Genomic DNA, 12,472 nt, shown 5'->3' with positions numbered 1-12,472 from the left:
GAGGGATGGAGCCCATGGGAGGGATGGAGCCCATGGGAGGGATGGAGACCATGGAGGGATGGAGACCATGGGAGGGATGGAGACCATGGGAGGGATGGAGACCATGGAGGGCTGGAGCCCAAGGAGGGATGGAACCCATGGAGGGCTGGAGCCCTGTCCCCTCAAATGAAGCATTCCCTTTAAAGCAGAGAGCCCAAGCCCCTGGTGTGATTTGCCCTGAGGACCCAGAGCAGGAAGCTGTGCTGGCTGAGGGACTACCACGCTCCAAGGGCCGAGGCTCTAGTGCTGAGATAGCCAGGCCACTGCTGGAAGGAACAGAGATGACAATGTGCAGGAATGACTACCTGAACAGAAATACTGAGATGTGATAGTGACAGTGTGGGTTTGGGAGGGGAAAGGGTAAACGAGAGAGTTAGGAAGGAATTTGAGTTGTGGCACCTGTGGGAACATCTCTGCTCTGTCATCTCTGTGCCATCCATGCTCTTCAATACATACACCAATAGCTACCACAGGGTGCTTTAAATTCTGTACACCACACACCAATCACTGCTGGAATTATGCTACTCCTTTCTTTATCATTCACTTCTCAAAAGATTTATTTCTCTAGCAAGAGCTAGAGGTCTTAGGGATCTACAAGATAGAACAATTTATCATTTTACATATACTAAGATGACTCTGCTGTTATAACAGAAAAAGCACTAATCCTTTAATAAAGCTGATATGTTTGCAGTGATTTATTATATCATAAGTAGACCTGAGGGGAGAGATTTACTAAGGATCTGGAGAAAGAAAATAAAGAAAAAGATATCTTTAGACGGTTCCCCCTCACACATCCAATTTTCTCTGCCCTGTGACAAGCTGGCAGCATTGGCTTAGTGTGAAAACAGCATCAAGCTCGGGGACACAAGAACACAAATATGGTTAAATTCATTTCTACAGATCTCTGTGTATCACAAGAGCCACACCTTAGCCCTACATGGTCTGCCCTGTTTCATCTCATATTTTATAGGCCTACAGTTCATAGATCCATTTTAGCACCTCCAGACATGGACTGCAGTCATCATACAGCCCACAACAATGCTGATTGAGGATGACATCATCCTCATTCACACGCTGCAACATAACAATGTTTTCCAGTTTAGCAACAAGGGAGACACTCCCACAGCAGCCTGAAATACAAATTAGCAGACATTAGCCTGCAGTTTCAGCACCCAAGGTGCAAATGTTAGACAAAAATCAGCCTTTGAATAAGTTAAAGAAAAAGTTTCTTACACTTACAAGAAACATCTATTCAAAGGCTTCTTGACCACAAAAGTACAACAAAGGTGCTCTTACACAATCACCAAATTCTTTATCACATTATCCTGACACTTCCAGCTAGGAATCCATTTGTTCAGCTCCACTGGCAACGCTCGTGTGCTTGTAGGAGTGTTGGTAGACCTCTAATATTTTAATGACTATGTCATATACTTCTACCCTGAAAAGAATAAGTGACAGACAGTTGGCCTACAGTATCACTGAGAGTACTGTAACCAACACTCAGTGCTAGTAACAGTTTGCAAAGAGCTGATAAATGAACCAGAAACTCCAGCAGCTACAAAACATTTCACAGAAACATGCTTTCCTCCCCACAGCTTAGTACTTGGGGCTCAGTGGGGTACCACTGAGTTGAAAATATTTTTGTAAATGAAAACAGGAGAACATCAGCACTTTCAAACAGATGTGAGTCCTCAGAAGCTTCTCTAACTAGAACTGACCCAATTTATAGCAATTCCTTTAAAAGACTGGATTGGCTCCAAACCCTCTGTGTCACACTGTTTTTATCCATTGTAGGGGATGTAAATAGAGTCACTATCCTCATCAGTAAAGAGATGAGACTCCAGTATCCTGCTATAGGAATATTTTTGTATATACTGTTCACCTGTAGAAAAATACAGCATGTGACCACAAAGCCTAGAAAAATAATGTCTTAAATATTGACCCTAAATTGGACACACTGAATACCCAAAAAAAGAGACAAAACTGAAGTGCATCAGACTTTACACACATTAGCTTTAATTTTCACTTAAAAGAACAAAGCATGAGAATAGCCTACCAAAAACTAATTTTCCAGCATGTATTTGAACTCATAGGATCAGGATTATGTGCCTTCTGAATGGTAAGTACAGCATTACTGATGAAACCCTGTAGTATTCAACAGTTTATTTATTGAGTAATCATACATTGCCTCTGAGCTGCAGAGACCACACTGACAATCACATTGTGGCTTTTAATGTCATTTAAAATAACTCCAAAATCTGAGAGATAACTGCCCTAAGCATGACTATTTGCCTCCATCGCTTTAATCATAGCAGAAGCAGAATTCCAAGTTTGGAACAATATCACAGTTAGTCCTGTCCTCATCCATCTTGGTCAACTCCCAAAAACCAACACCTAAAAGCAATTTGCTCTGGCATTTGTACATTGCTTTTTTTTTTTCCTTTTCTTTTAAACTAAAAAAAAAGAAAAAGGATTCTGTGTTGCTTAAGAGCTAAACTTGAGAAATGGTCTGAAACAAAAGTCCTCAGTCAGAGGCTAGAGCAGTGGGATATTAAATTCATTTAGCAGGGCTCCATTTTATTTTTCATTGCTTTAATCTTGTATTTCTTAATGGTACATTCTTAACCAAACAAAAAGGCATAAAGTTATACCGTGAAATACATGCTGGCTGCAAAGCTAACTGGTTTTCAAATATTCAAAAGAAACAAACACGATAATTTCTTATTATGTCATCAAAATGCACATCACTGCCACCCAAACCAAAACGTGACTGGGAACTGAACCACACACTATTTTTTTAAATGATATTATCTTAGGCTGAAAATTATGAAGTTTATTCTTCGTGCTGCTGACTCTCTCAGACATTCCATACCCTTCATGCTACAGAAAAATTTTTTGTAGTCAGAGAGTAGTATATTTGCCTGATAACCACAACTAAGGAAAAAATAAATGTACCCAATTGAGTCAAAGGCATTTATAAATACAAAGGTATGGAAAAGTTACAACACACCTAATAAGCAGGACAATAAATCTTTCAGAAAAAAGTTTAATGCAAAGTGTTAGTAGAAACAAGAACGAAGGAGAGGACAATTGACATACCAAATAGAAAGGAAAGGAGAATAAACTGGGATTCAGAGTTGGCTATTGATGCAGGACACAAATATGAAACTTCTTCCCAGTTTTTTATGCTCCCTTGATTGCTCAAAGCAAGAAAGAGTTTTCTCCAGGAAATTTCCCAGTCCCATCACCTTGAAGATATGTACACATAGTACAAAAGTTGTCTCAAGTCTAGAGTGTAAATGAGTTCAAGCCATACATAACAGGATTTTCTCTGTGGCCCAGTGAAGTAAACGTAGATATTTCTATTGACTTTTGTGGACTTTATATCATAATGTTTCAGTTCCAGGATCTGCTGGTGACACAATTCAGAACTACAATTAAGAGACAGACTCATTTGGTCTCATCCCTGTCAAAACTAGAGTCCGCTTCAATCAAACCTTCATCTCACCTTGAGATTACAGCTCAAATTAACTGAGTTGCCTCTGAATTACTCTCTTTCTTGGCAAAGATTACAAGCTCCCAGTATCACTTGCAGAACTGCTCTGCTGTCTAGAGGCAGCACCTCATATTTCATAGTTCATGTAGGATTCACATGTTCAGAAACAGGGATTACTGTGCAGGTGACAAACATATATTGCCATGGAAAATGTTTCATGCTGTTCTCCAGAAGAATATTTTTGTCTAACTAATGTTTTACAATTTAATACATTCAGCAGATGCTCTTGAATCTAGTTCTCTGTTATAAGGAAAGACAAACTGCAAGCTAAAGGGTGGATGAGAAAGAGCATAAAAACAAAGAAAAGGAGCAAGAATGCTGGAAAAGGAACTTACTACAAAATATATGTGGTGGACAGAATGCATAAGCATTCAAACTGAAGGTAATGAATTTCAATTAACACAGTCTGCAATAGAGAGCAATAGGGGAAAATTACACAAACAAAAACTCCTATCAAAAAAAAAAACCTTTGAAGCAGCATGTGGCAGGATAATATAACAAATTCTTCTGCACACAAATTACCGATAACAGTGTAAAATGTTTATTTATCATGGATTTAACTGACAAGATTACATACTGCAGAATACCCAGTCATACCAGGACCTCCCACTAATATGGAAACAGATTTAAAAGAATTCTGCAGTAGAAGTAGCAAAATGAAATCACCTACCGTTAGTGTTGCATTGCTGAAACTCTCTGAAGAGTCAGCCCTCTGGAAACATTTTTGTATCAATAATTGAGAGCTGATACCGTTTCAGGCAGTGATGCACCAGGGAAAGACAGGCAGCAGCAGCAGCTCCTTCCCACTTAGCCCATCCCTAGCACTTTTTAGATCTCCTTCTTAACCCTTTCTAGGTATTTTCTCGCTGTGTTTTGGGTGAAAGACAAAGGCATGGTACGAGCTATAAGAAAAGAATGCATTATTTCCCACTTTACTCAGAATGTCAAAAGAGCCGTGGGAAGAAAGTCAGTAGGATTTAGTCACAACAATAAGCTAACAAGAAGTAAAATCTAAAAACAGAAAATGACTCAGAGACTGAAAGAGATATGAAGAGATACGAGCTACTGTAACCAGGACAATGGTTTCTCCAAATGTAGAATTAAGAGGTCAAGATCACAATAACATGAGACACTTGCACAGAAGTAAGCTAAAGGAGAAGTTAATAACTTGCTATAAGAAAAAAGGTTATAATTCTCTTCCAGCCTTGGACCAATGAGATTTGAGCTTTGAAATCAAACCTATTTTGTTTCAGTGAGGCCAGCGTTACAGTCTTATAGACCAATTTTTAAACCAAATGAAATCTTAAGTGAACTGATGGAAAAAGAAAATTTACTTCCTTTACTGGAATAACTTTTTCTGTAGTATTCTAAAACCATTCATTTTCCTTAAATGAGGTTGTATACTTTTGGAATGTCAATTATAATCAATAAGAAATTGTTTTCTGACATCACTTCACAAGATGACTTTTCTTTGTCATATTATTCTTTTACTTTAAGGAAAGATTGGTCTGATCTGACAGCTCAGTACATTTTAATGGACTGTGGACCACAAATGCTATCTGATAACAAAAATTTTGAAAAATTCTTTTGCTCAAATGGGTTATTTCCCCCCACAGAAAAAATAAGCAAACAAACAAAAGCCAAGAAAAAAATCAGCACTGAAGAAAACTGAGAAATGGACTGCACTCCATTCTTTCCCATCAGTTTTACAGCAGTCAGGATGTGCCAGACAAGACTGACTGCACCACTGCTGTCACACCTATCCTACAAAGGTGAACGAGGGGGGAAAGGTGGATTCTAGTGAGGTGGAGGAGGACATATTCACATAAAGTGGTGGTAGTCCTACTAGCTGAAATGCCAGCCTTTGGAAATCGTGCACAGGTAGAATGCAGCTGGGAGAAGAATGTATGTACATTTATAATGCATGTAAAAGACATTTCCTCTTACTTCCTACCCTCTTAGTTAACAAATTATAAGAGCAGATATTCTCTCTGAACCACAGAGAATGTCTTGCTTGCCCATTCAAGTGAGACAGAAAATCAAACCAATGTGCAGATTTGTCCTGTAAGTACAAAGAAATAAGGCTCAGGAAATTCAATAGCTCTATAAGTTTGTTGCAATTTGCCCCAGTTCACAACAAGTATAGTTCTCCCAGTCACACAAAAAAACCAAACCAAACCAAACAAAAACAACAAAACAAACAAAAAACCCAAAACAAAACACAAAAAAAAAACCAAACCCCCTAACAAACCAAACCAAACAGAAAAAAACACACGCAAAAGATTAAGGCATCTTCTTTGGTCATGATTGGACAGGTACATTTCCAAAACTGAAGAAATTACTTCAAGGACTTTGAAACAGTGGGAAATACGGGGAAACTCAGTGCAACCAACTGAGAAAAAATTTCCTGTGGAAGAAGAGAACTGGGAGTGAAATCCAGACATCTCTCCTTAAATCTCTTCCCATAGACAATTTTTTCTATGCTCCTCATACTGTCTTGGTTCAAGGTTTCTTACATCTAGCTGTTGCAGAGAGTCAGCTTCAACTGGACCATTAATCTCTTCTCCTCAAACAGCTGTAACTGCACTATGAGTGCATGTCCCATGACTGAGAGTATTTCTTCTTTATCAACAAAACTAAATGGTCTGCTCACTGTCTGCATCAGATTCCTAAACACCCCCTCACAAGAATATATCTTCTTTTTCACTTCCATTTCTCATAAATTTATTTCATTTTTCTCATAGATTGTCAAAGACTTGCTTCCTATATGTGTTTGTATTCCTGAGTGTTGCTTTTGGCAAAAAAAGGCCACGATGTCCTTTCATTTTCTCTTCATACCTAGAGGCAACAGAGGGCTTTTTTAATCGACTGCTTGGGGTCATTAACTGCATGATTTCTCAACTGGTTTCCAGAATTTCAAATCTAGTTCTGTGTTGTTCCCTTACTGCACTTGCAGATGCTGCTCTGGGTCAGTATCTGTCGTGGTTTGAGCTGAGTTGTCAAGTAAGCACCACACAGCCACTTGCTCAGTCCCCCACCACCTCACTCTCCTGGGACAGGGGAGAGAATCAGAAGGGTTAAAGTAAGAAAAGTCATGAGTTGAGACAAAGACAGTTTAACAGGGAAAGCAAAAGCTGCGTGCATAAGCAAAGTGAAACAATACTTTGTTAACCACCTCCCACGGACAGGCAGGTGTTCAGCCATCTCCAGGAAACCAGGGCTCCATCAGGAGTAACAGTTAACTGGGAAGACAAATTACATCCCTCCAAACGTCCCCCCTTCCTCCTTCTTCACTCCTCTTTACATGCTGAGCAAGATGTCCCATGGTACAGAATATCCCTGTGGCTGCTTGGGATCCCCTGTCCCAGCTGGGTCCCCTCCCAGTTTCCCAGGCAGCCACAGTCTCCTCTCCACCATGGCAGTCCACGAAGCACAAAAGGCCTTGGCTCTGTGTAAGCACTGCTCAGCACTAACAAAAACACCTCTGTTAACCACACTGCTTTCTGCACAACTCCAAAACACAGCCCCAAACTAGATACTGTGAAGAAAATTAGTTCTATCCCAGCCAAAACCAGCACAATATCCTACAAGATTCCCAACTCTGTGAGTGCCTTTGCAACAGTTTTCGTTTGATACAGCACTGATTCCTGTACCTCCATGCTTTATTTTACTGAATATCTCCTTTCCATCCTCAGAGACATTATTTTCAGTAAATGCTTCCATTTTTAAAATAGTACAAAATGTAGTAAACTCATGTTCTCACACTATTCTTGTTTATTTTTAAACAGAAAATCCCTTTTATTGAAATCAATGCATAATTGCTAATGCTCACTAATAATTTATAGTCTTTCAAAGACTTCAGGTTCACATAAAGATAAAAAGTTAGGATAATATGATACCCCTCTAAAAATCCCCATGAAATAAAATGTAATTAAAAGTGTGGTTTTTCCTGGGTGAATAAATTGCACATATTTGAGATTTCTTTCATCAATAATTCATATGAAGTGTTTTTGCATGTTTTTTCCACCCCCCACACCACCAAGATAAGCTTAGAAGGATAAAGCAATATAACAAATTCATAGAAATTTCATGTTCAATGAACACTAAACACTTGACAACCACCCACAAAAGCAAAGAAAGTACTGACTTCCATCACATAGCTCTATTCTATATTTTTCAAAAAAGATCATTCTGAGCGAGTAAATAAGAGCGATTTCCCCATCAAATCTCACAATCTTCTGCCCTGTCAATCCACTCACTCTTTGTGTTCATAATCAGTATCAAGATCTTTGCCTCTTCACCTGCAAGAATTCAGTATTAGGCATCTGATTTCATTTTCTCATGCCATACTCCAGTGCTTCCACTGCACCCTATAGGGATATTACCGTGCTGGTTTTCAACTGCTAAAAATAAAACAAACACATGTCAAACCACGGACAAAGTTGAAAGGAAACATACTTTAATGTAACTAAAGAAGAATATATTTAGCATTTTGCTACTAAGCAAGGATGAAAATAAACTTGTCAACACACCGTGTCTAACTGAAACCCACACCCTACTCAATTCTTTGTGCAGCATTTATTATATACAAAGAGTGGATTTAGTCTTTCTTTCTTTCTTCTGAGGAGTGACTGTCAGTACTCTGTTACTACTGCTGGCCAGAAAGGGCTTCTGAACTGCACCATAAAGCAGTTCCATCCTTTTAGGCAGTCAGTTTTTCTATCAGTAACACAGCCATCTGAGTGAGATGCATTTGGGCAGTGGTGCATATCAGACTTCAGTCTGGAATCCTTCCAAAACCAAACACAAGTGTACAGTGGGAATTGGCAAGACACTCACTCCACAGAAAGTGAAAAGTGAGTCCTAAACCAGAATGTTGTTTTCTTTTGTCTTTCTTTCATTATTATTGTTAATTTGGACTCTCCCTAAAGCCGTACTGTTCCTATGGTCCTAGAAATGAACGCTCATCCAAAAACCATGGGATTACATTTTTAAATATTGCCTTTGAAACAATGTAGATCTATATTTTTAATATTTTAAACTATCTGTACTTTTATTTTTAACAACGGGGAAACAAGTACTACAACTGTATACACTGATCTTCATTTTGGAGGTCCTATATTCTAATTAAACCTGATATTGAAGGCAAGAACAATTATGTCTGCTTTATTTAGCCCTCTGAAACACAAAGCCAAAAATGTGTTCCAACATCTTACAGCTTGTTTCCTGGCATATGGAATTCAAGGTAGAGCAAAAATATTGAAAAATGAGTATAAATTAATGTGGTAGCATTGTGAAACTATACTGTACAACTGTATGAACATTTAAGAGAGAAGGTAAGGAAGAAAACTGGAAAATACTCTTAGCAAAAGCCATTACTTTCACCCCTACAGAACCTGTAGGTTCCTGCCCCCACCACCATGAAGAAGAATGTTCAGTAGACCAAGGCACTATGGAACCTCCTGGTGTGAAAGGGTCTCTGGCTCCAACAGGGCTGTTCCCATGGAACAGGAGATTTGCTCTAACACCACCAGGTTCAGAGGTTGACTGCTTCAGTGTGTCACCTTTTTTCTCCCATATCCATTCAATTGCAAATGATTCCCTTACCCATCAGTGTAGCAGACATCAACCAACTGCACTCTAAACTTGAAATACACTAATACTTTAAATATTAATATTTAAAAGGTTCATTGGTTCCAGTAAACTTTCAAGGAAGCTCGTAATGTCTGTAAAAGGAGTGGTTGCCAAGTACCATTCTGGCAGGATCTTATGTAAGCATTACTGGAGCTCTAAAGAGCTCCTCATGCTTAATAAGGGCCACTTGACTTCTGGCAGTAGGATTCAAATGGCCCCAATTAACTTTCAGGTGTGCAGAAAATAAAGTTGAATCTAAGGCTAAGTACTCTAAAGGGAAAAACCAAAATCCAGTAATATCCTCCAATACGTACGCTGTGGTACCTGCAATGAAATTTCTTAACTTTGACAGTTTGCATGCAACTTTCCAAATAAAATGAACTTCCTCTTCTAGGAAAATACAAACTATTCCTTCCCCAGAAGGAATCATTGTAGAGTCACCGCGTCAACGACACGCAATGGAAATACCTCACCAAAAAAGCATTCACCTGTGTCATCAGGGACTGATACAAAGCCTAACGGAAAAATTCAAGGTCTTCATGACTTAGGATTGTCCAAAAGCCACAACACTTCAAGGCAGTAACAACACTCGGAATTTTCTGAAGATTTGCAGAAACACACAGAAGTGAGAAACAAGCATTGCTGGTCTCTACAAGATGTCTTTACACTGATAAAATCATAGCACAAAACTAAAAAAACATTAGTAACTCACATGGCAAAAAATTATCTTGCAACATGCTGCCATGTGCATTTTTTAAGATGGGAGCTTTGTAAAAGTAGAAGCAGGGTAGCTTGGAATGTGTGATCAATCTCTCCATTTCTGACGTTAAGATTTCACTGCAATTTCTTATTTTCTAAGGATTTACACCCTTAAGTTAATGTGTTCTCATTTAGTATGAGACATGTAGAAACACGCCTTAATACAACATTAAAACAGAGGGAAGAAGAAAAAAAATGAAAAAAAATCCCAGTACATTAGAAAACGTGGAAGTTCAAGAAATTACTCATTTGCCGTATTTATCCCACAGAGATTTTTAAAATTTATAATAAATATCCACAGGTGGAGATTCAAATCAAGAAATCATATTTCAGTCATTCTTGATGCTGACAATTCAGAGCAAGCACATTCAGCAGTCAGCATCAGTCTGCCACATTTCAGCTTCAGAAATATATTTATGGCTTTCATTATCAACATACAGTATTATAAACATCTTAGAAAAAATCCTAACTATACAAAAAAACTGCAAGATATCTTAGTGTCTAACTGCTTGTGGACCAATTCATCTCCGAGTTCTTCGGACTTGTCCACAACTAAATCTACGGTGCCAACTTATCACTGTCAGCTTTGGAAGAACATGGGAACAAACTTTTAGTTTGATTGCAAACCTGAGCCTCAGATTACTAGCATAATTGCTAGATTACTGGAATATTTACCTAATAATTGCTGACAGGCTCGATCTCCTGGCCTCTTTTAACACTCCCAAAGTGCTGGGCAGATCCCTTCGGAAGTATGTGGAATGTATCCAAACCATCAGAAATCTAGAATGGGGCGTTCTTCTAAAACAAACAAACAAACAAAATTAGCAACCATTGTTCTAGACTTTCTTGTATAACACTGCCAATACCTACAGGTAAAGACATATTCTTTCCTTACGAAAATCACATATTCTGAAACTTTGTAACATTTTTCTCCAGGGAATCTTGCTTCACAAGTACTACTTCCATATGTTATCAGAGACATTATATTTACTCACCGTGTAGGAAAACCCCTGGCATAATAACTGCTTTCTGTCACTTTTTGTTCAAAGTATCATTGACACAAATCTTATTTCTATTAAAACCAACATCACAGCACTTAAAACAGGGGCAAAAGCTTCTACAGATGCCAAGTCATTGAATATTTTGAGATACCCTGCAGAATTTGGGGGACAACCAATTCTTACAGAGAAGAGTACTTCTACTCTTTCAAGTATGCAAAGAACCAGCAGGGTTTCTCTGAATATTGCTGAGATAGGTGCTAGCACCCTGGCACATAAAATTAATGAGGGATTTAGGCAGAAAAGTACACTGAATTGTGGGGTGGGTGGAATATCTGTGTTTAGAGGGGATTTAAGAAGGAATAAAATCTAATTTTGGTACTCAAAATGCAAATAGATAAGAAAGGCACAAAAGCGATGAATACTGAGACCTTAAGTCAGTTCCTCAGAGTTCAGCACTGAGTTCAAATTGCAGGATGAACTGATTTTCCCTTCTGCTCACAGTTACGTGTGGTTTCAACAGCAGAAATTCAAAAAGACCTCACAGATTATGGGCTCCCAGCTCAGCACAGAAAGCACAGGAAGATATTTGACTTGCATCTCCAGAGATTTAACTTGTTCTACATTTCAGCCTCCACCGGGTACCACTGCCAAAGGACGAGCCCATTTTAACCTTAACCGGCTCTGAAGAGACCCGGCCCTACATGCACCACGACCTGCACAGATGATGGGCTTCGCATGCAAAAATTCAGGGGGAGGAGGGACGGGAAGAGAAAATAAATACCTTTAATCCTGACCCTCCTCCTGGCTCCCCGTTCCCCACACTGCGACACGCGCAGTCACCTCCCTGCCCAGCGAGGGCTGCGCTCAGGCACCTTCCCAGGGGCCGCTGCCCGCCCCGGGCACCCGCGGACCGGCGCTGCCGCCGGCACTTCCCCGCGCTGCCGCCCCGGAGCATCGCCCCGAGCCGCCGGCAGACCCCGCTCCGCCACCCCCGCAGCCCCCCGGCCGGGCGGGGCTGCCCGTCCCCGCCGGCGATGCTGAATCACGGCGGGCCGGCGCTCCGCCGCCTCTCCTCGGGGGCGGCGGCAGAGGCGGGGGGAGCGCCCGCCGCCCCTCATCACCCTGAGCTCACCTGTCGGGGCGCGGGGCGGGAGGTCCCGGAGCGCTCGGGGCTCCCGGGCGGCGCGTGCTGCGCCTCACGGCGGGCGATCCCGGGCGGGCCGATCCCGCGCGGCCGCATCCGCGGGGCACGGGCGGGAGGAGGAGCGGGAGGTTACGGCGGGGAGCCGGGACAAACCATTCCCGCGAGGGGGCTCCGCCGGCGGACGGGCGGGCGGGGCCGGGGCGGACGGGCCCTCCCACACAGGTACGTGCGAGGAGACCGCCCGAGGGGCGGCGGCCGGCGGCCGCGGACCGGGACCCGTGGGCGCGGCGGGCGAGGGCAGCGCTGCCGTCCGCCGCGTCCCCCCTGCGCCGGCGGTGG

General features: G+C 41.2%; 1 protein-coding gene across 8 annotated transcripts in view; it reads right to left on the bottom strand.

The window, feature by feature from the left end:
* TTLL7 (tubulin tyrosine ligase like 7) overlaps nucleotides 1-10,775 on the bottom strand; it is a 62,704-nt gene extending 51,929 nt beyond the window's left edge. For 3 of the 8 annotated variants that reach the window (XR_003528581.1, XM_027648868.1, XM_027648874.1), the window contains exon 1: nucleotides 10,664-10,775. The gene's annotated coding sequence lies outside the window, so the exon portion shown is untranslated. Of the gene's footprint in view, nucleotides 1-4,265; nucleotides 4,367-7,854; nucleotides 7,999-10,663 lie in introns of those variants that run through there. The other 5 variants (XM_027648869.1, XM_027648871.1, XM_027648872.1 and 2 more) reach the window with 4 other exon arrangements.
* Between the last annotated feature and the right edge of the window lie 1,697 nt (nucleotides 10,776-12,472).

Source organism: Corapipo altera, unplaced genomic scaffold, assembly GCF_003945725.1.
Source record: "Corapipo altera isolate COAL_440 unplaced genomic scaffold, ASM394572v1 112, whole genome shotgun sequence".
NCBI classification, from domain to species: domain Eukaryota; kingdom Metazoa; phylum Chordata; class Aves; order Passeriformes; family Pipridae; genus Corapipo; species Corapipo altera.
This window is presented reverse-complemented; position numbering and strand designations above follow the sequence as displayed.